At 38.7% G+C, this 20400-nt stretch overlaps 1 long non-coding RNA gene across 1 annotated transcript in view; it reads right to left on the bottom strand.

Moving 5' to 3' along the window:
• The window catches only part of LOC114805431, a 77373-nt gene that overhangs the window by 44412 nt on the left and 12561 nt on the right, over positions 1-20400 (bottom strand). Inside the window, exon 2 of the long non-coding RNA XR_003753408.2 lies at positions 1859-1900. This is a non-coding gene — a long non-coding RNA (uncharacterized LOC114805431). The remainder of the gene's footprint in view (positions 1-1858; positions 1901-20400) is intronic.

The raw sequence follows: 20400 nt of genomic DNA, 5'->3' as shown, positions 1-20400 counted from the left end.
AGTAACAACTCTAAATCTTCCTTTGCCTCTTTGAGTTTTATTGATGAGTCCGGAGTCTCTCTCCCAAAGTCTCTCATCAAAATTTGGCTTATGTCATGTAGCAACTTACTCAAGAGATGTCTATCACTTGTTCGATTTCTGTGACTGTATTATCTGGTATGCCAAGCACTGTGTCAGTGCTGGCATGATACATGTTATTCAGTTCGGAAGGCTCTGACCTACATGAGGCTCATAGTCTGAGAAAGAGGGAGAAAATGTATTTTGCCCCCACTTTACAGATGAAGAAACTGAAGCACGCTGTTCAAATTCATACAGCAGGGGAGTGGAAGAGCAGATTTAAAACCCAAGTCCTCTGACTCCCAGGTAAATGCTCTTTCCCCTTGGGCACGCTGCTTCTCCGTTCTGCAAGATAAGTCAGCCTGGGTGATTTTAGGACTATAGAGGGAGATACTACCCAGACTATTATGTGTGATGGGTGAAATGCACCTGCTGTGTGTTTCAGAGTTTTGGTGCCATATATGATAACAAAGCTCTCATGGTCTTCCTTTCTCTTGGAATGGGAGCCCCAAGGGGGACAGAGACTGAGTCCAATCTGATTATCATCATCATCGATGGTATTTACTGAATGCTTACTGTGTACAGAGAGGACTGTATTAAATGCTTGGGAGAGTACAGTACAACATATTTACCTCTTCCAAAGCTTGGATCAGTGCTTAACACAGGAAATAACTTGATAAACATTAAAACTCAAACTTTTCTACACTGGCAGTCACATCCTAGCACTCTGGCAACTTCTTCAAATGCCACTGGGTTTGACTTCATGGACACACCCTCTTTAGAACAACCCAAACTCTGTCATAAGGTCATTCTGGTATGTGTATCTGTAGACTTTTCTTGGTAAAGACATGGAAGTGATTTACCACTGCTTTCTTCCATGCAATAAAACTTGGATTCTGCCTTTGTCTTTGATCAACGTTTACATTCAGAACATGTCACACACCTCCTCAAAAATCTCCAGGGGTTTCTTACCCACCTCCTTATCAAACAAAAACTCCTCACATTGGTTTTAAAGCTCTCCATCACCTTGCCCCCTCCTACTTCACCTCACTTCTCGCCTTCTACAACCCAGCCCCCACACTCTACTCCTCTGGTCTAACCTTCTCACTGGGCTTCCATCTCACTTGTCTGACTGCTGACCCCTGAACCACATTCTACTTCTGCCCTTCCCTTCTCAAATCTGCCAGACAGTGACTCTCCCCCCACTCAAAGCCTTACTGAAGGCTCACTTTCTCCAAAAGCTTTCCCAAACTAAGCCCCACTTTTCATCTCCCACTCCCTTCTGCGTTACCCTGACTTACTCCCTTTACTCTTTCCCACCTCCCTGCCCCACATCACTTATGTATATCTGTAATTTTATATATTTATATTGACGTCTGTCTCTCTTCCAGCATCCCCCGCCCCCAGGCTGTGAGCTCGTTGTGGGCAGGGCTTGTCACTCTTTATTGCTATATAGTACTTTCCCAATTGCTTAGTATAGTGCTCTGCACAGAGTAAACACTTAATAAATATGACTGCAAAAATGAACGAATGATCATCAGTCTTTGATTCTTTCCCACACGGCTGCTGCCCAGCCCAGGTGAATCGGCTTTGTCTAATGCTTCAGCTTAGGCCTTTCCATTATGGGTAGCCGTATATGGCCTAGCTTGAAGGTTCACCAGCATATGCAAACTCTCCTGCCACGATAAGGTGTCACTCTGATGACTAGATCTAATTAAATATTGTATACATGATGGAATATGTTTTCAATATTTGCCTGGGAGCTGCTGTATGTTATTGACTGTTTTCAGGAGTCACTTACCTAGCATAGAGATCAAAAGAATTCCATGATTTGTCCATAAGCCTATGGAAAAACAAATACATATATATATTATATGTATACATATATTATTTGTATACATATGTACTATATATAATAATAATGATGATGATGGCATTTGTTAAGCTCTTACTATGTGCCAAGCACTGTTCTAAGCACTGGGATAGATACAAAGTAATCAGGTTGTCCTACTTGGGGCTCACAGTCTTGATCCCCATTTTACAGATGAGGTAACTGAGGCACAGAGAAGTTAAATGACTTGCCCAAAGTCACACAGCTGACGAATGGTGGATTTGGGATTAGAACCCATGACCTCTGACTCCCAAACCCGGGCTGTTTCCACTAAGCCACACTGCTATAAAATATATACATATATTTACTCAGCCAGGCCTGGGCAATCCTTCCTCCCCTTGAGAACAGCCAAGTGAAAATACATTAGGCTACCTAGGAAAAAATTGTCCATGATTCCTAGATAGACAGAGAAGATGCCATTATGGTCTAATGGAAAGATCTTTGTACTTGAGGGTCAGGACACTGAAGTTCATTCATTAATTCATTCAATAGTATTTACTGAATGCTTACCAAGTGCAGAGCACTGGACTAAGGGCTTGGAATGTACAATTAGGCATAGATCCCTGCCCAATGATGGGCTCACAGTCTAATCAACTCCATTTCTACTACTGGCCATTAGATGGCCACATAAGCTCTCTGAGCCTCAGTTTACTTGTCTGTAAAATGGAGGAAAGATACCTACTCTTCCCACCTCTTAGACTATGATCTCTGAGTCGGACAGGGACTGCATCAATATGATTCTTTTTGTATCCAGCCCAGGGCTTCCTTAGAATGGTGCTTTGGTTTTTAGGACTCTCTAAATAAATACTGTACTTGATAAAGGAAACTGATAGAAAACAGTGGCAATAATATGACATCGGGACCAAATTGAACAAACTGAAATTTAGGAAGCAGCGATAGCATTGAGCCTTTCAACATAAGTAGGAGACCAAGACCAACCACAGATATCATGTCTGTCTTCTTGAACATTTCTTCGGTGTTACCTGTGACCTCTTATCAATTTCCAAAGTGTGCTACTTAAAAAATATATCTTGTCAATCAAATGATGACTAGGCAGGTCAAACCTGATATGTATTTGAGGGAACATGAGATAGGTCTCCCCAGTGTAATGCAATGACATAATCTGGTTTATTTTGTTTTTAAATGATTAGCTATTATCCCCATTAAAAACAGGTAGATAATGAATGGAATAGTTGTTTTACTATCTCTCAGTTGATCTCCAAAACAAGTTATAATTGCAGCGTTTTGAGGGTTTCATTATTAGGTGTTAAAAAAAGAGAAAACATATAGGACATTTCAGAAAACACAACTAAAATTGCTAAAAGCCAAAACATAAGTCTTTCCCATCAGCAATACCATACGGTATAACTGCTAGGACTGTAAATATATGTGCTGTTTATTTCATAGTTGCAGCTGCCAGTTATGTTTACATGTGAAATATTTCTAAAATCCACTGTGAATCCCCTATTTGTAATTGTTATGGAAACCTGGTGCATTAGTAAAATGTATTTTGGTGGGCCCCTAAATAAAACATTTCTTTGTTTACACCTAGTAGCATTGTTCATGGTGCATTTATCTTAACTCTAAAATAGGAAAAACTTTTAAGAACTGGAGCATGCATAATAAAATTCCACCCCCAATGCTTTCTTAAATAGCCTAGGCCTCCTACATAAACAAATGCTCATCGAGAAGCTAGTTCAGCCTGGATTAAATACAGTGAAATTATAGTTGAAGAATAAGGTTCTTCCCCTGACTTTCCCGTCGCTGTAGACAGCACCACTGTCCTTCCTCTTTCCCAAGGCCACAACCTCAGCATTATCTTTACTCCTCTCTCTCATTCAGTTGAATATGTTGGATCTATCACTAAATCCTGTGAATTCAACCTTCACTGCATTGTTAAAATCTGCCCTTTCCTCTCCATCCAAGCTGCTACTATGTTAATCCAAACACTTATGCTACCCCATCTTGATTAATGCATCAGCCTCTCTTCTGAACTCCCTGTGCCCTGTCTCTCCCCACTCCAGTCAATACTTCAAACTGCTGCCGGAATGATTTTTCTGAAAAAACATTCAGTCCATGTCTCTTCTCTCCTAAAGAACCTCCGGTGGCTGCCAATACACTTCCACATCAAACGGAAACTCCCTGTCCCCCTTTACCTCACATCACTACAACAATTCAGCCCACCACTTTAGTCCTCTATTACCAACCTACTCGCTGAACCTCGATCTAGTTTGTCTTGCCAAGAACCTCCTTTCGCCAACATCATTCATTCATTCAATAGTATTTATTGAGCACCTACTATGTGCATAGCACTGTACTGAGCACTTGGAATGTTCAATTCGGCAACAGATAGAGACAATCCCTGCCCACTGACGGGCTTACAGTCCAACATCCTGCCTCGGGTCTGGAGTAGCCTCCCTCTTCATATCTGACAGGCAATTACTCTCTCCCCTTCAAAGCTATATTGAAGGCACAACTCCTTCAAGTGACCTTCCTTGACTAAGCCCTCTTTTCCTTTTCCCTCACTACCTTCTGCATCACCCTGACACTCTCCCTTTATTCATGCCACTCTCAGCCCCACAGCACCTATGTGCATATCTGTAATTTATTTATTTATGACAATCAGTCGATTGCATTTACTAAGCACTTACTGTGTGCAGAGCATACCATCTTTCCCCTAGACCATAAGTTCGATGACCCAAAACTTTCATTCAATACTATTTATTGAGCGCTTACTATGTGCAGAGCACTGCATTAAGTGCTTGGAATGTACAATTTGGCAACAAATAGAGACAATCCCTGCCCAATAATGCACTCACAGTGTAAACTTTTAGCAGCATCAAGCCTTCACCTATTTGAAGAAGGGATTCAGCACAATAGAGTTGGTAGACATGTTCCCTGCCCTCAAGGAGTACACAGTCCATTTTAATCTCCACCAATCCTCGCCACATTCCCTCTCTGCCCAGTCCCAAGAACTCAACTTCTTTTCCCTTTCACTGGCCTCCGGTGCCAATCAAGAAGCAAGATGGTGCTATGTGAGTTTCCTGGAGGTTCTTAGCCTTAATCCCAGCCAAAAAAAGGCCCCAGAGTCACTTTAGAAGAGCATGGATTCTGTCAATCCTAAAACCCCCTTTCTGTTCTTCCAAGGCAGGTTGGGGACATTATCTGTCCAGTGCTCTCCAAGTCCCAACATCCAATATTGCCATTAACATCCTATGGATGAAATAGTGGCATCTTCCCAAAGGTGTAGGGGTTATTAGGGACTAGTCTACTATTCCCCGAACCGGGCTGGCTGCAGAAAGTTTTAGAATACAAAGTTCCCTCCCACTCACGCGGCTTATCAGGTCCACACATCTCCCCAACTCTCAGAAGTTCTCTTGTAGTCACTCCTGCAGATAAACACCAACATCTAAGAGCCCAGCAATATTTGATATGTTCTTAACAAGGTAATAAATGGAAATAAGTCTTGTTCAAACCATCTTTCTCTGGATCTACTACTCCCCCATTCACCCAACCCAGCACATCCAATCATCCAATGCATCCAATAAATGCACATATTCCCCATATAAATATATCATTGCATATATATACATGCACCCAATATTAATGAACTGAAATTATATTTTGTCATATTTTCCATTCTTCATTTCTATGCCACACTGGTATCATTACTAGCATTTCTCCAGGGTCATTGACATGAGAATGGTCAGATGGTCAGACTTCAGGCCTGACCCATTAAGTCTGTTATAGCCTGTCATATTCTATGAGACAAGCTTTATTTAGCAGGCTAAGCACTTTAGCTCACAAATAGAATCCAAGTTCTTATTGATTTTTTTTTCTTTCTAAAGGGGAAATAAACTTTCCAACCTGTATTTATTTTTAGAGGTTAATAGTCTGTTGGAGCTGTTAAAGCGGACCGTTTGTAGGTTACACTGCAGGTATTGTAACTGCTTCCAGGCAGGTGGGAAAGTTTTCAATCCAAGTACAAGCTGTTTCTCCTTTGAGGGAGAGAAATGAGTACCCCAAAAAGAAGAAATAAATATTCTTATCTTATTTATAGATTCTCAGAGGTACTGCGGCGTTCCATTATGATCTAAGATTGTTCCCACTCAAGCATCTCTTGCTCTAGCTGAATGGTTCTCAAGTTTTATTAGGCTCGCTCTGTAATTCTTCATCAATAGACCAACCAATCACTTGCTGTTATGTCACTTTGGCCAAGTCACTTAACTTCTCTGCACCTGAGTTTTTTGTAAAATGGGAATTCAATATATGTCTTCCCTCACCTACCTAGACCGTGAGCCCCACATAGGACGGGGGACTGTGCCAGACCTGATTAGATAGCTAGCCCAATTCAATTACTTAAAAAATGCTGCAATTATTCTTATTCTTATTTTCATTATCAATAGTATTTAACAAGTGCTTAATCTGTGCCAAGCACTCAAACCCTGTCCTCCCCTTGATTTTTCCCATCGTTGCATACAACACTACCATACTTTCTGTTTCACAAGCCCATAACCTTGGCCTTATCCTTGACTCCCCACTCACATTCAACCCACATATTCAATACATCACTAAGTCCTCACAGTTCTTCCTTCACAGCATAACTAAAATCCACCCTTTCCTCTCCATCCAAACTGCTACCTCTTTAATCCAAGCACTAATCTTATCTTGTCTTCACCCCTCCCAGTCGCACAGCACTTATGTACATATTTCATTCAATTGTATTTATTGAGCGCTTACTGTGTTCAGAGCACTGTACTAAGCACTTGGAAAGTACAATATTCATTTATTTATATTATTGTCTGTCTCCCCCTCAAGACTGTAAGCTCACAGTGGACAGGGAATATGTTTTAGTGCTACATTTTACTCTTCCAAGCACTTAGTACAGTTCTCTGCACACAGTAATTGCTCAATAAACACTATTAGTTGATTGATTTAATATGCGCTTGAGAGTAAAGTTATTAGACATGATCCATGCCCTAGAGGAATTCACAATCTAGTGGGATCATCCTCAATTTTTTTTTTTTATTCTTTAGTAGACTGAATAACTGTTTTGTCCTAGAACACCTTTGAATAAAGAAAGCATATGTGGCTTATGAGTGGAAATCTTCAGTCTAATCAGTGATTTGAAACAAGACTACTGGTAAATAGCTGTCCTCTTTAGTATATCCCTGTGAAAGGCACTTCACCCACATTTACACAGAGTTAATTTTATTTAAGAAGGATAAACAGGTATACCTGCTAATTGACAAATAAGTTTCTATTATTCTGTGTGGGAAGAAATGCTATCTTTTAGATAGAAATGTTATTTAATAGATAGTATTTTTGTGCTTCAAAACATTATTTCAACAAAATTCCAAATCATTCACCCACCTATTTAATTCACTGCTATTGTTATTGTTGGAATTTATGTACTTATGGATTGATCAATTTTATTTTCTTAGATTGTAAGATCCTTGAGGACCTTTATTGTACTCTCCAAAGTTCACTTTTTAATCAATCAACTAGTGGTATTTGTTTAGCACTTATTTTGTGCAGAGCATTGTATTAACAATAGAGTATACAATCGAGAAACAGAGTGGTCTAATGGAAAGAGCACAGGCCTGGGAATCCAAAGACCTGGGTTCTAATCCTGATTCTGACATGTACCTGCTGTGTGACCTTGGGCAAGTCACTTAGCTTCTCTGTGTCTCAGATCCCTCTTCTGCAAAAATTGGGATTCTATAACTGTTCTACCTCCTGCTTAAACTGCGAGCCACATCTGGATCCTGATTATCTTGCATCTACTCCAGTGCTTAGGACAGTGCTTCTTATATAATAAGCGGTTAACAAATACCACTATTATATTATCATATCTTCAGGAATTATGACTATAAATACTGCTACGTAGGCAAATTTAAAATGCAGAATACATTGGGATTTTCATTCCATGTCACTTTGAAACCGCTTCACTTGCTAATAATAATAATGTTGGTATTTGTTAGCGCTTACTATGTGCAGAGCACTATTCTAAGCGCTGGGGTAGATACAGGGTGATAAGGGTGATCAGGGTGATACAGGGTGATCAGGTTGTCCCACGTGGGGCTCACAGTTTTTTAATCCCCATTTTACAGATGAGGTAACTGAGGCACAGAGGAGTTAAGTGACTTGCCCACAGTCACACAGCTGACAAGTGGCAGAGCCGGGATTTGAACCCATGACCTCTGACTCCCAAGCCCGGGCTCTTTCCCCTGAGCCAAGCTGCTTCTCAAAGCATTTACATTAAGTAATGCTACCATGACGAGTCTCTATACTGTGAGCCCACTGTGCGCAGGGATTGTCTAATAATAATAATGATGCTATGTCTTAAGTGCTTACTATGTGCCAAGCAATGTTCTAAGTGCCAAGCAATGTTCTAAGCGGTGGAGTAGATACAAGATAATCAGGTTGTCCCATGTGGGGCTCACAGTCTTAATCCCCATCTTACAGATGAGGTAACTGAGGCACAGAGAAGTTAAGTGACTTGCCCAAGGTCACACAGCAGACAAGTGGCAGAGCCGGGGTAAGAACCTAAGATCTTCTGACTCCCAGGCTTGTGTTGTATCCGCTACACCAATCCAGGTGGGCTTCTGTCTCTTGTCTTGTCTCTCTTTATTGCACACAGTAAGTGCTCTGCGCACAGTAAATGCTCAGTAAATACGATTGAATGAATATTCCTCAGCAGAGACCATCCTTTATTCAACATTGATGCTTTGTATTGTTTTTTTTTTTTACTTCAAACAAGACAAACATTTTTAATCAGAAATTTTACTAAGGATTGGCTGATATCCACTGAGAAAATATTTTAGGAAACAAATTATTTTTTACCTTGCCATGGTGGAGATGTGGCTAGGAAATGAATCCCCTCTGCTCTGACCAATCGGTTATACAGGACTTCCAATTTTCTAAACTCTGGCAAAGTTTTTCTAATTTTCTGAAATAGTCTTGTAAATCTACACGGGGTCTTGAATATAATTATGAAATGGGATTATCTGTACTCAAGTGCCTAGAAAGCATTACCAACTAATTCAAAAATGGGGAAAGTGAAATTGACAAAAGAGAGACTGGAAATTTGGCTGGAAACTGCAAAATGTCCTTGTCTTTGCATCTGCCAGCCCATCTCTTGGTAATCATGAGACTCAAGCAAAACAAACATTTTTTTTTGAAAAAAATAACTTAAATTCCAGTATTTATTAGATGTGCAAATGTTTGCCAATGTTTGCTAGTTTTTTTGTTTTTTTCTCAAACAAGCATTTGCAAGGGTGGATTTTGTCTCATTATAGAAGTTTTGGGTGGAGAAAATGATCTTTAAAAGGATAGTATAAGAATCAATAAGATTCTTGAGCCTGGAAAGCAAAGAGTGAGGGCCAGTATGATTGAAGTTTTGCAAAACAACCTAAACACTTTATTTTGTAATAGGGATATATGCAAGGAATATTTTTGATCAATCAATCAGTTGTATTTATTTAGCACTTACTATGTGCAGAGCACTGTACAAAGTACTTTGGAGAGTACAATATAATGGAGTTTTTAGACATACCTTCCCACAAGAGCTTACACAAGAAATTGTGTCATGAAAAATAGCAGGTTGAAGAGAGGTTTGGATAAATCCAAGAATACAAAGTCCAGAGTTAGTTACTAGAGGGAAAACTGAATAGATACAGAAATGTTAGTTGAGAGGTTAGATGACATAACCAAAAGTTTCTTTTGTTCTCAAAATGTGTGTGTGTGTGTGTTTGTGCATGTTCATGGCTCACATATAGAAGACCGAACCCAACAACTGCCTTACACAAAAGGAAAAAAAAAAGTCATTTACCAAATGCCACGTCAAAAGGACATCCTTTGAAGCCTAAAAGAGGCAAAGTCATTTTTTTTTTAAATAACATCTCACACTGAATTTTGGCTTTATCCAAAACAGATTTTGACAAAATATCCCAAATATATCCCTAATCTTCCCTCTCATAATCCATTATTATGAGTCACTTGTCCACAGACTCAGTCAAGGTGCCCTCAGGTCCACCAGTATTTATGGCCTGCAAACACTTCCCGTCTTACAAATCTGTAAGTTTATCACCTGAAGAATAAAAACGACTATCTTTTGGGGGCTTTCCCCAATGATCTTTAGTGAGTACTTCTTCATCTTGATGTTACAGGATTTAGTGAGCAACAATTTTGTATTGATTCTATGTAACCACTTCATGGTTTTGTCAATTGATCAGGTCCCTTCTCAATCTTCTCATTCGAGAACTAAATATGGACCATGCCAATCAATCATTCACATTTATTTAGTGTACTGTAAGTGTACTGAATGTGTTTTACTGTACTAAGTACTTAGAAGAGTACAAGATAGCAGAGTTTGTAGACATGTTCCTTACCCACAACAAGCTTACAGTATAGAGGGAGACACAGACATTAATCTCAATAAATCTCAATAAATTTGTGTACAATCTAAATTGTACATAATTTGTGCACCCTACAACCAGGTGCAAGGGTGACAGAAAAGAGAATTAGAGAAGAGAAAATGAGGGTTTGGTCAGGGAAGGCCTCTTGGAAGAAATAATAATAATAATGCTACTTGTGCTAAGCACTGTTGTAAGCACTGGGATAGATTCAAGATAATCAGGTTGTTCCATGTGGGCCTCACATTTTACAGATGAGGCAACTGAGGCCCAGAGAAGTTAAGTGGCTTACTTAAAATCACTCAGCTGACGAGTGGCAGAGCTGGGATTAGAACCCACATCCTCTGACTCTAGCTTCGAAGGTAAGGGAGAGTAACTGTCTGTCAGATATAAAGAGCAAGGGCATTTCAGGCCAGAAGCAGGACGTCGGCGAGAGATCAGCAGAGAGAAAGCTGTTAGAGGAGTGAGGTGAGCAGGTTGTTATTGTTATTATAACAATAATTGAGGAAAAAGATAAGAGCAAGGATTATAAAGGAAGGGAGTTTCCAGATGGCTTGGCGTGACAGAGAGTCTGCAACTCTATTGTAGAACCTATAACAGAATCCCAAATGTTTTCAAGTCATGTTGCCCAAAACACAGTAGTTACTCGAGAGTTTAAACCTCTTCCATCAGTAATCCTTTGCGGGCACTTCAGGGTTTCTCTTCAAATACAACGCTCTTCTGTGCCAGTGCTCAACATGTTACTTCTTTATGACTAAATGCAATTTCTAAATTAACCATAATGAAATGTAACCCCATGCTTCTAAGTGATGCGCCTAGATATTGCTTTGTGGGATTGCTTGTGCTTTTACTTCCAATTAGAGAAAACTGCATATTGAAGTTCAGAAATGTTTACTTCCAAAAGAACATAATGAAAAGGATATAAAGAGTAGAGTGTCAGCTTCCTAGATTTAATTTCAATGACCCACTGAGTTTTTTTAACTAGAAAAAGTGCTAAACTTCTTTCCCAAAGTTAAAGGATCTAATCAAATAACTTTGAATAAAACTATTAAAATTCCTTCTTGAAAAGAAAACACTGTATGGGAATTTCCCCTGAGCATGGACGACAGAACACTGCTCTTCATAATGTTGTTTTGCATTTTTAGTAACGTATCCTCTCTGCATACTACCCAGTAGGTCTTTCTAACCAGATGTATCCTAAATTATTCTTTTTCCATATTGTTGGACTCTTCAGGACTTACAATCACTTACTATCCTAGTGTTCCCATAGCTTGAAACCTGGATGGTGTGATGCCTAATGTCCTGAGCTTCTCTTTCCAAGTCACTTGAGTTCTCTGTGTCTCAGTTCCCTCATCTGTAAAATGGGGATTAAGACTTTGACCCCCACGTGGGACAACCTGATTACCTTGTATCTACCCCAGTTTTAGAACAGTGCTTGGCACATAGCAAGTGCTTAACAAATGCCATCATTATTACCCCACTCTTCTGAAAGAACAAGAAAAGGACAAAATCAAAAACATCAATGCAGTAAGAATTATGAAATAGAAATGTCGACAAGTGGGGCCTACTTAAAAGAATATGGATACGGGAATCTGAAGACCTGGGTTCTAAACCTGACTCTGACACTTCCATTCATTATTCATTCATTCACTTGTATGTATTAAGTGTCTACTTTATGCAGAGCACTATACTAAGTGCTTGGGAGAGGACAGTACAACAATAGACACATTCCCTGTCCACAATGGTCTTACAGTCTAGATAGGGAGACAGACATGAATATGAATGAATAAATCCTAAATATGTATGTAAGCATTGTGGGGCTAGGGGTGGCAAATAAAAGGAGCAAGTCACCGTGACCCAAAAGGGAGTGGTAGATGAGGAAAAAAGGGCTTGACCATCTTTTACTCTTTCTCTCAGTTTCCTCATCTATGAAATGGGAATTCAATACCTGATTTGCCTCCCCTTAAATGTGTGAGCTCCATGGGAGACTGGGACTGTTTCAGTTCTACTGTGGCATTCAGTATACCTCTTGCTTGGAATATAGTTAGTGCGTAACAAATACCACTATTATTATTACTGGAATTAGAGATAAAATCAATTAAAGCTTACATGTTTTAATTCTCTTTAGATTACTTTTTTAGGTGGCAATGAAAATGAGCACCATTGCTAACCCTTTCCCAAATTCTTGTTTTCCAGAAGCACCTGTCCTCCCTACGAGGAAGATTCCCACTTTCTTCTCTTTCCTTTTGTCTTAAATGTGGAATTCGCTTGACGTAGAATCTTGAGCTTGAGGGAGAAGGGAATTTGGGTTCTTTGGCCCTTTTTTTAAGGAAAATGTTCTGTCTTCAACAAGTTCTGCTAATTGAAAAAAGTCAATTTAAATTGAATCAACCTACTGGAGGTTAAAGAACAAAACCTCCTTTATTCATTTATCATAACATCTTTGGATTACATCAGTTTGTTAGGTCTTCCATAACAGATTAGATAATTCAGATGCACACCCTCCTTGATGCTCTTAAATAACTCAATAAGTGAGTCTAAAGTGTTTGATGGCCTGTATTATCCGAATACTCTCCAAAATGCTCACCTTCGTTTAGCTGCAGTAGATCTGGGCTTGAGCCAATTTAAGTTACCTCATTCTAGAGTTTAGGAGGAAAACTACATACTCCTTTACATTTGCAGATAGGGAGACAAATATGATCATTCAGAAAAGCTGACTAAAGCCAATTCTTCTGGTAGAAAATTACACTTATTACTAAATACAGCACAGAAAGACCATAGACATCAGCAAGGAATATTTTTTATGTCTTACATCTCTTCTCAGTCAATTACATTAAGCTCTAGTAAGATGTAGAAGAAAGAATAGTAGATGATGGCATTATAGTCTTTTGACGAACTTTAGCGAATGTGTTTAAAATGGGCTATCAATCACCAAACAAAAGACAAAGTAAGCAAAACTTCAAAGATAATCAAAATATAAATTGTTTTTCATTATTTTTAAGAAACAGATTCCAGGTTCAGTAAGAAGAGTTAACTAATTCAGCGAAAACCATCTAATTTGTACCTGGAATATAGAAACATATTGTTGTTACAGTCATAACCTATAAAGACAGTCTTAAAGGGAGTTACCATATCAATAATGAGACTTTTTTTCCCTTTCCAGTGAATAGCAAAATGGTTATGCATTTTCAAAGAGCAAAGTCTGGACATACTTATGAATGCGAAAAGTTGTTTTTTCTATTTTCGTTTTCAGTTTTAGCTACAATCCATTTTGCTGCTTTATTTTTCTCTTGTGTTCACTGTGACACATAAAATGAACAGTTATGTTTCTCCATTCCCAATTATAGATTAGACCCTGGGATGACAATGCATTTTAAAGAATAAGAGATGTTTCACGCAGTGTTTTTCTTTATAAATACAGGAAAAATATTACTAAATGTACTTGCACATATCACATTAGCTGTAAAAAGTGTGACCAGGCTCTCCGGTCTGGGGTGGGGGCTCACAATCTAAATAGGAGAGAGAATGGGCATTTAACCCTTAATTCTTACCTTTTTAAGTAATAACAATAGCAATAACTATGGTATTTCTTAAGAGTTTACTATATGCCAAGCACTGTTTTAAGCACTGGGGTAGATACAAGTAATAAGGTTATCCCATGTAGGACTCACAGTTTTAATCCCCATTTTACAGATGAAGTACCTGAAGCACAAAAAGTGAAGGGACTTGCCCAAATTCACACAGCAGACAAGTGTCAGAAACCGGATTAGAACCCACATCCTCTGACTCCCAAGCCCAGACTCCTGCCACTAGGCCATGCTGTAAGTGACTCTAAGGATTCTAGATAGAGTAGTAAATCCATATTTATAGGATGCTTTGAATTCCTCCGATAAAAGGTTCTATTACAGAATTATTATCAGCTTCATAGACTCTCTTATGAACAATCTGCATGATTTATCCTTAGAGTGGTACATTTTTACCAAGTGATTAAGCTTTCTGCATGCTTTGCAAGTATCTTCTTCTAGAGTCTGCACGCTTCTTTAGTCAGTGCATATGACTGACTAATGTCACACTTACTACAATGAATTGTGCTGATATTCTCTCATTTATTTATTGTTTATTTTTAATTACAATTTCTATGTGGGACAGCGACCCTGTGTACCCTGATTATTTGGAGAAGCAGCATGGCTCAGTGGAAAGAGCACGGGCTAGGGAGTCATAAGTCATGTGTTCTAATTCCAGCTCCACAATTTATTAGCTGTGTGACTTTGGGCAAGTCACTTAACTTCTTTGTGCCTCAGTTTCCTCATCTGTAAAATGGGGCTTAGACTGTGAATTCCACCTGGGACAACCTGATCACCTTGTAACCCTCCAGCGCTTAGAACAGTGCTTTACACATAGTAAGTGCTTAACGAATACCATCATTATTATTATTATTATCTTGGACCTCCCCAAGCACTCAGCAGAGTACTTGGCATATACTAAGCATACATTCAACAAATACCATCATTACTGTTACACAGGGGAGCAGGGGAGTGAGAAGGGAGAGAGGAAACTATCACTTTATGCTAATAAATTTTGCCAAGTAGCATTTGTCTTAATGTTTAAGTACTTAAATTTTTCACGGTTCCTTAGGATGTTCTCCCTTTCTCCCTAGATTATGATCTCCCTGAAGATAGGAAATGTCTTTAATTACATTTTCTCTGGGCATTCCCAAATACTTAGTACAACATTACAGGTTTGTGATGATGATGATGATAGAAATAGTTGCATGAGAAGAAAGAGGAAGTCGAGAGCAAATCATCAGGAAAAAATATTGGAGAATGAAATGAAAGAGACAATGAATGAAGACTGTAACAAACAAAAAAACCTAAGACAAAGTAGGAGGAATTGAGCTAGAGAGAGTGAAGGTCAACACTTAGCAAACAGAAACCCAAGTACTTATTGCACCACCCTATATAATCACTTGAATATCCTGAGAAAAAGTACCAGATACATGGAAAATCTGAAGGGTTGCATTAATCATTCAGACGAGTTGTAGCCAGAAATCTTGTTACTCCATTTTTAAATACCTCACTTGAATGTTAAATGAAAAACAGTTTCCCCAACTCTGCAGAGTAAGTCCAAGTTTTCCTTCTCAACCGGTACTTCTTCTGGAAAACAATATTAAAATATGTGTGAAAAGGAGGTTTCAGACAGACATATATATAATGCATGCCAAAAGTACAAATGTTCTCTTTTGCTGCCTAATGTGGCAATTTACTCTTGCTTTCCTGTGCTAATCTGTTTCAGTTTACCTGCGTCTGCCATCGAAAAGCTAACTGATACGTTTTGAACACCATGAGTGACTGGGAACAAATAACTCCGTTGAAAAGTGATGGCAAAATAATTTCAACTTATTCGGGAAATTCTCAGGTACTGCTACCATTTTTCCACCGCTCTTGCTTAATTCCTGCTCCATTAATGGTTAATGTAATGTTTTTTGAAAAAAATCATAAACACTATTTACAATAATGAAACATTAAAAAAGCAGTTCAATAGGAAAAAAGTACTTAAATTGGGAGAAAATCTCTCAATGATAGCAATCTCTCAATGGTTCTTTCTTCCATCCATTTATGCCTGTGGTTTGATAGCATTATAATTTGGTTTAGATCTGAAGTGCAAAGGTGAATGGTATGAGAAGTGCTGCCAAAAGCCACACTCCATTGACAAAGTACCAGCATTCCTCCAAGGATCTCCCAGCCATGAAAAGTACAGTCTGTCCTAGCAGCCCATCCATAGAACATGCTAACCCATTAAGAGGCCTGTAGTGATGCAATTTCTGGATACGATCAATCAGTCGACGGCATTTATTGAGTGGTTACTGTGTGCAGAGTGTGTCTAGTAGATCACAGTACAACAGAGTTGGAAGACACAAAGCCTCTTATAATCTAATGAATACAGAAGTGGTTCCATTCCAGGAGAGCAGAGGAGAACAGCACCCACCCCTCTTTGATGACTCGAACATCCCAAGGTCTTCCCTGGTTCCTCCTCTAAAGGTGGGTATCCTTGACTCTGACATCAGATCTTGGGTGGTCCAGGAGATTATGGGACATTCCGGCATATTTTGGAGTGTGCATGACTGATGGTCACATGAGTAGGGGGTAGGATTTCCCTCCACCCCCCACCCTCCCTGGAGATTTTGGGCAGATCTCCTCAGAGGTCACCCTCAGTTCAGCTGCTATGCCTAGAGATCCCCCTACTCTGAAAGGGGAGGATTCCTTTCACCCTTCTTCTTTGGGCCATCTCATATTTTCTCAACGTAACTAGTTTTGACTTTCTTTATAATTGCAGTCATTTTTTAAAGACAACTTTTCATTTTTCTGGCTCACAATCTTTTTTCTTACCTGAAGTCACCCTCTACTATACAAAAGTAATTAACTTATCCTTTCACCCCCAATTACCCCATATGGGTCAGGGACTCTGTTTTACCTGATTACCTTGTATCTTCCCCCTTGTCTCATGGTAAGAGCCTAAGAATACCATAATTATTATAATCTATTAGTTTTTTCCTAATTAACCTACCCACATAATTTGAATTTCCCAACCCCCCAAACCTTACATCACAACTGCCCTCAAATTAATTCTTCCATCTCAAGTACTCTTAAACCTTACATCACAATGCCTCTGAATCAGATCAATGAGAACAGAATCATAAAACCTGCTACACAGTATGTGTTGACTGTTTACTCTTGTGCAGGCCACTGTACACAAGGCAAAATAAGGTGGGTGTGCCAACGGGATACTAATTATTCACAAGTTAAGAGGACCCACTAAGTAACTAAGAGGAAGTTCAGGTAATATTAAATCAAAAAGGAATAAAATAAAAATTTTAAAACATATTAAAAAAATGAAATGAGGAATTCTACTTCCACACTATCATATTTTACATCTTCACTATTAATAAACGAATAATAGAGATATACATAAACAGTTATATTTATGGGTATCCATTTATATATTTGTTCCCAGGAAAATAGATATACAACTCTTTAGATATTGCTCCCAGAGAGCAATCTTTCTCCCAATTTCTGCCCACTAGCCTTTTCAGTCTGCTATATTTGCAGATTGGGTTATATCAAATCTTGAAGTCACTTAAAGATGTCTACAACCATAGCATCGTGAATGGGCTTGATCTCATCTGATCTAGGAAGCTAAGAAGGATGAGCCCTGGCTAGTACTTGGGTGGGAATCAACCTGAAAATCCTGGGTGCTGTGGACTTCCTCTAGACTGTAAGCTTGTTGTGGATAGAGAGTGTATTTACCAACTCTGTTGTACTATACTCTCTCAAGCGCTTAGTGGAGTGTCATTCATTTGCTAAACCCTTAGTAAATACCACTGATTGATTGATTGATTGATTAACCTACACCCGATCTTGCATATGCTCTCTTGAAGTTCATTCATTGATTCATTCATTCAACTGCTTGGACATCTCTGTGTCATCCATTCTCCATCCATTACTCACCCAATGGGACTGTGATCTAAGACATCATTGTTTGTAAACTTGCCCTGCCATATGATTTTGATTATTGTTCACAGGTGATGTTGATGGAATGATACCATAGAAAAGGTTAGGCACGATAACTGCTTTGGAAATCGATGCTTCGTCCCAACACTCTATCTTCAAAAAGCTTTTTTTTTTGGTTCTCTTTTCTATCGCTTGATCTACCTGTGCATTTTTGGACGTACACTGTCTCGCCATTTAATTGTAATTAGGTTGTCAGAGAGAAAGGTTTCTGATTCAAAGACCATGTAGGGCAGCTCACAAAAAGAAGAGTCTCAGCAGGAATCCTGAAACCATTCAGCTAAGAGGGACAGCAAATCCTTGCTGGCATGTGGCACTTGGACATTGTAGTGAGGCTATACTTTAGCCAGTTGTGAGCAAAATTATTCTTGCTCTTAAAATTGTGTGTGCACTTGCCTTTGCACACATTCATGCTCCATCCCTCACTCGTTGAACCCATGGACCAAGCAAGTCCCCATAGATGTGCAAGACTAAGCTAGGTTTTTCTGAGGTTTTGTTCTTAAAAAATACTTAACATTACCCCATTTACTGGTGCAAAAAAGGAACTGTTAAGGCAACCTGCTACTATCCATTTTCATCACAGGTGTGGCCCATGTTGTTCAGGTGGCCCTTGTGAGCTAATTGTTCTAGTACCTCATATTTGCCATCCTGTCTCATCAGGATACAAAGTGCTGCACCTAAGCAGGATGCAGTGTCTGTGGTAGGGTTCAGATCTCACAGCCATTACAAGGAAAATATTCTGCAAGGGCTCCTTTTGCACTGAGTTCAGTTTAAATCTTGGTAGAAAGGTGGAGCTATATTCAATCTGTCATCTCTCAAAGGAAATCCTAGCCTTCAGTATTTAATGGCCGACTTTACTTTTCTGTGGCTCAGTTTCCTAATCCTTAAAATGGGGATTAAATATCAAATCTCCCTTAGATTGTGAGCCCCATGTAGGACTGGGACTGTGTTTGATGTGGTTGGCTTTTATCTATCCCAGTGCTTAATATAGTCCTTGGCACATAGTAAGAATTTAACAAATAGAATAATTATATAACAATGATAATAATGATAATCATCATCATCATTTTGTTGTCTATGTGACAGAATTATGTGACAGTCTTCACTTTTGTGTCAGCAATGTATATATTTGATTGTGTATAGAGTTTGCCAGTTAAGGGCAGGTAATATTTCTGATCTTCAGTAATATCTTCAAATTTGATTCACATTGTTATACACATATATAATGGACTGGCTTCAAAATGCAGCTCCCAATTTAAGCAACGGTTACACTTTTGAAAAGCAAAGGGAGAGAGAGGAAACTTGATAGTATGAATGGAAAAATAAACATTTTGTCCAGAGGATACAATTCTATTTTGCTTGAGAGAATTATTCAAACTGAAACATAATGTGACATTTAAAAGCTTAATGACAATGAGACATCTGTGACTATAATGCACAAATGTTGACATTGATGAATTGTACAAGAGTCTGTAGAACAGAAATGGGTCTGACATACCTTTCATTTCTAGGTACATTTGAGTTTTTACATCAAATGCCCCTGATGATTCAATGACAGAACTTGGGAGATGCTTCCTAATTCACTAAGAACTCCTTAAAAACACAACATCACATTAAATTCTGGTAGTGAAATTGACAATGAACCCAAGTTCTTCAAAGGCCAGAGAATCAGCTTCATTCTATGGGAATTTGGAAAAATGAAAATGGTTCTACAACCAGATTCAAGTTTTGAAATCATGCCCATGTTTTAAAATGAGGACTCACTTTTATTAAAAATTATTCATTGCTTTTGGTTTTCGGACTCAGCATTCTAATCCACCATTTTCCATCATAAATGTGTTTAAATTCCCTGAATTGTTCTAGATAATTGTCCACCTGAACAAATTTGGTAGAGTCTACTGGAAAGTGAATTGGAGAGCTGATGACACTATCTGCATAAATTAGGCAAAATAAACTGCAATTTTAGAAAATGTCTTTGCTTGTCCAGATAATCTGCTTACATGGATCGAATGTTTTATAAACAGCACAACTCAATTTCCCTGGGTAGGCAGCCTAAATGTGAAATAACATCCAGGATTTCTCCCATATATATCTCCCATATTTACCCAAATAAATTCCAGGCCTTGAGGAAAAAAAATGAAGAAAATGAGGAATTAGACCTCCTTGAAGTATATTACTGATGGGCAAAATAAATATTAATTGATGAATGGACATGATTGGGGGGTGGAGTTGGGGTTTAGTCATATTTTTGACAGTCTTATTTTCTTAATTTAAATTACTGCTATTGAGCTTGATTCTCTTGCTCTCATAGAGAAAGATTGGAATGGACTTTCTCAAATGTGTTGTGGATATTTACCTAGTCTTCAGTAAAGGAAGGGAAATATATTTCTCTGGACTCGATTTAAGCTCAGTGTAGGGTGTCCCAGGGTGGAGTTATTTTTGGGCATGGAAGTGAAGAATACAGTATTTA

Source organism: Ornithorhynchus anatinus, chromosome 18 (assembly GCF_004115215.2).
Source record: "Ornithorhynchus anatinus isolate Pmale09 chromosome 18, mOrnAna1.pri.v4, whole genome shotgun sequence".
NCBI classification, from domain to species: domain Eukaryota; kingdom Metazoa; phylum Chordata; class Mammalia; order Monotremata; family Ornithorhynchidae; genus Ornithorhynchus; species Ornithorhynchus anatinus.
Note: the sequence above shows the minus strand (reverse complement) of the source record. Positions and strands in the feature narration are given on the sequence as shown.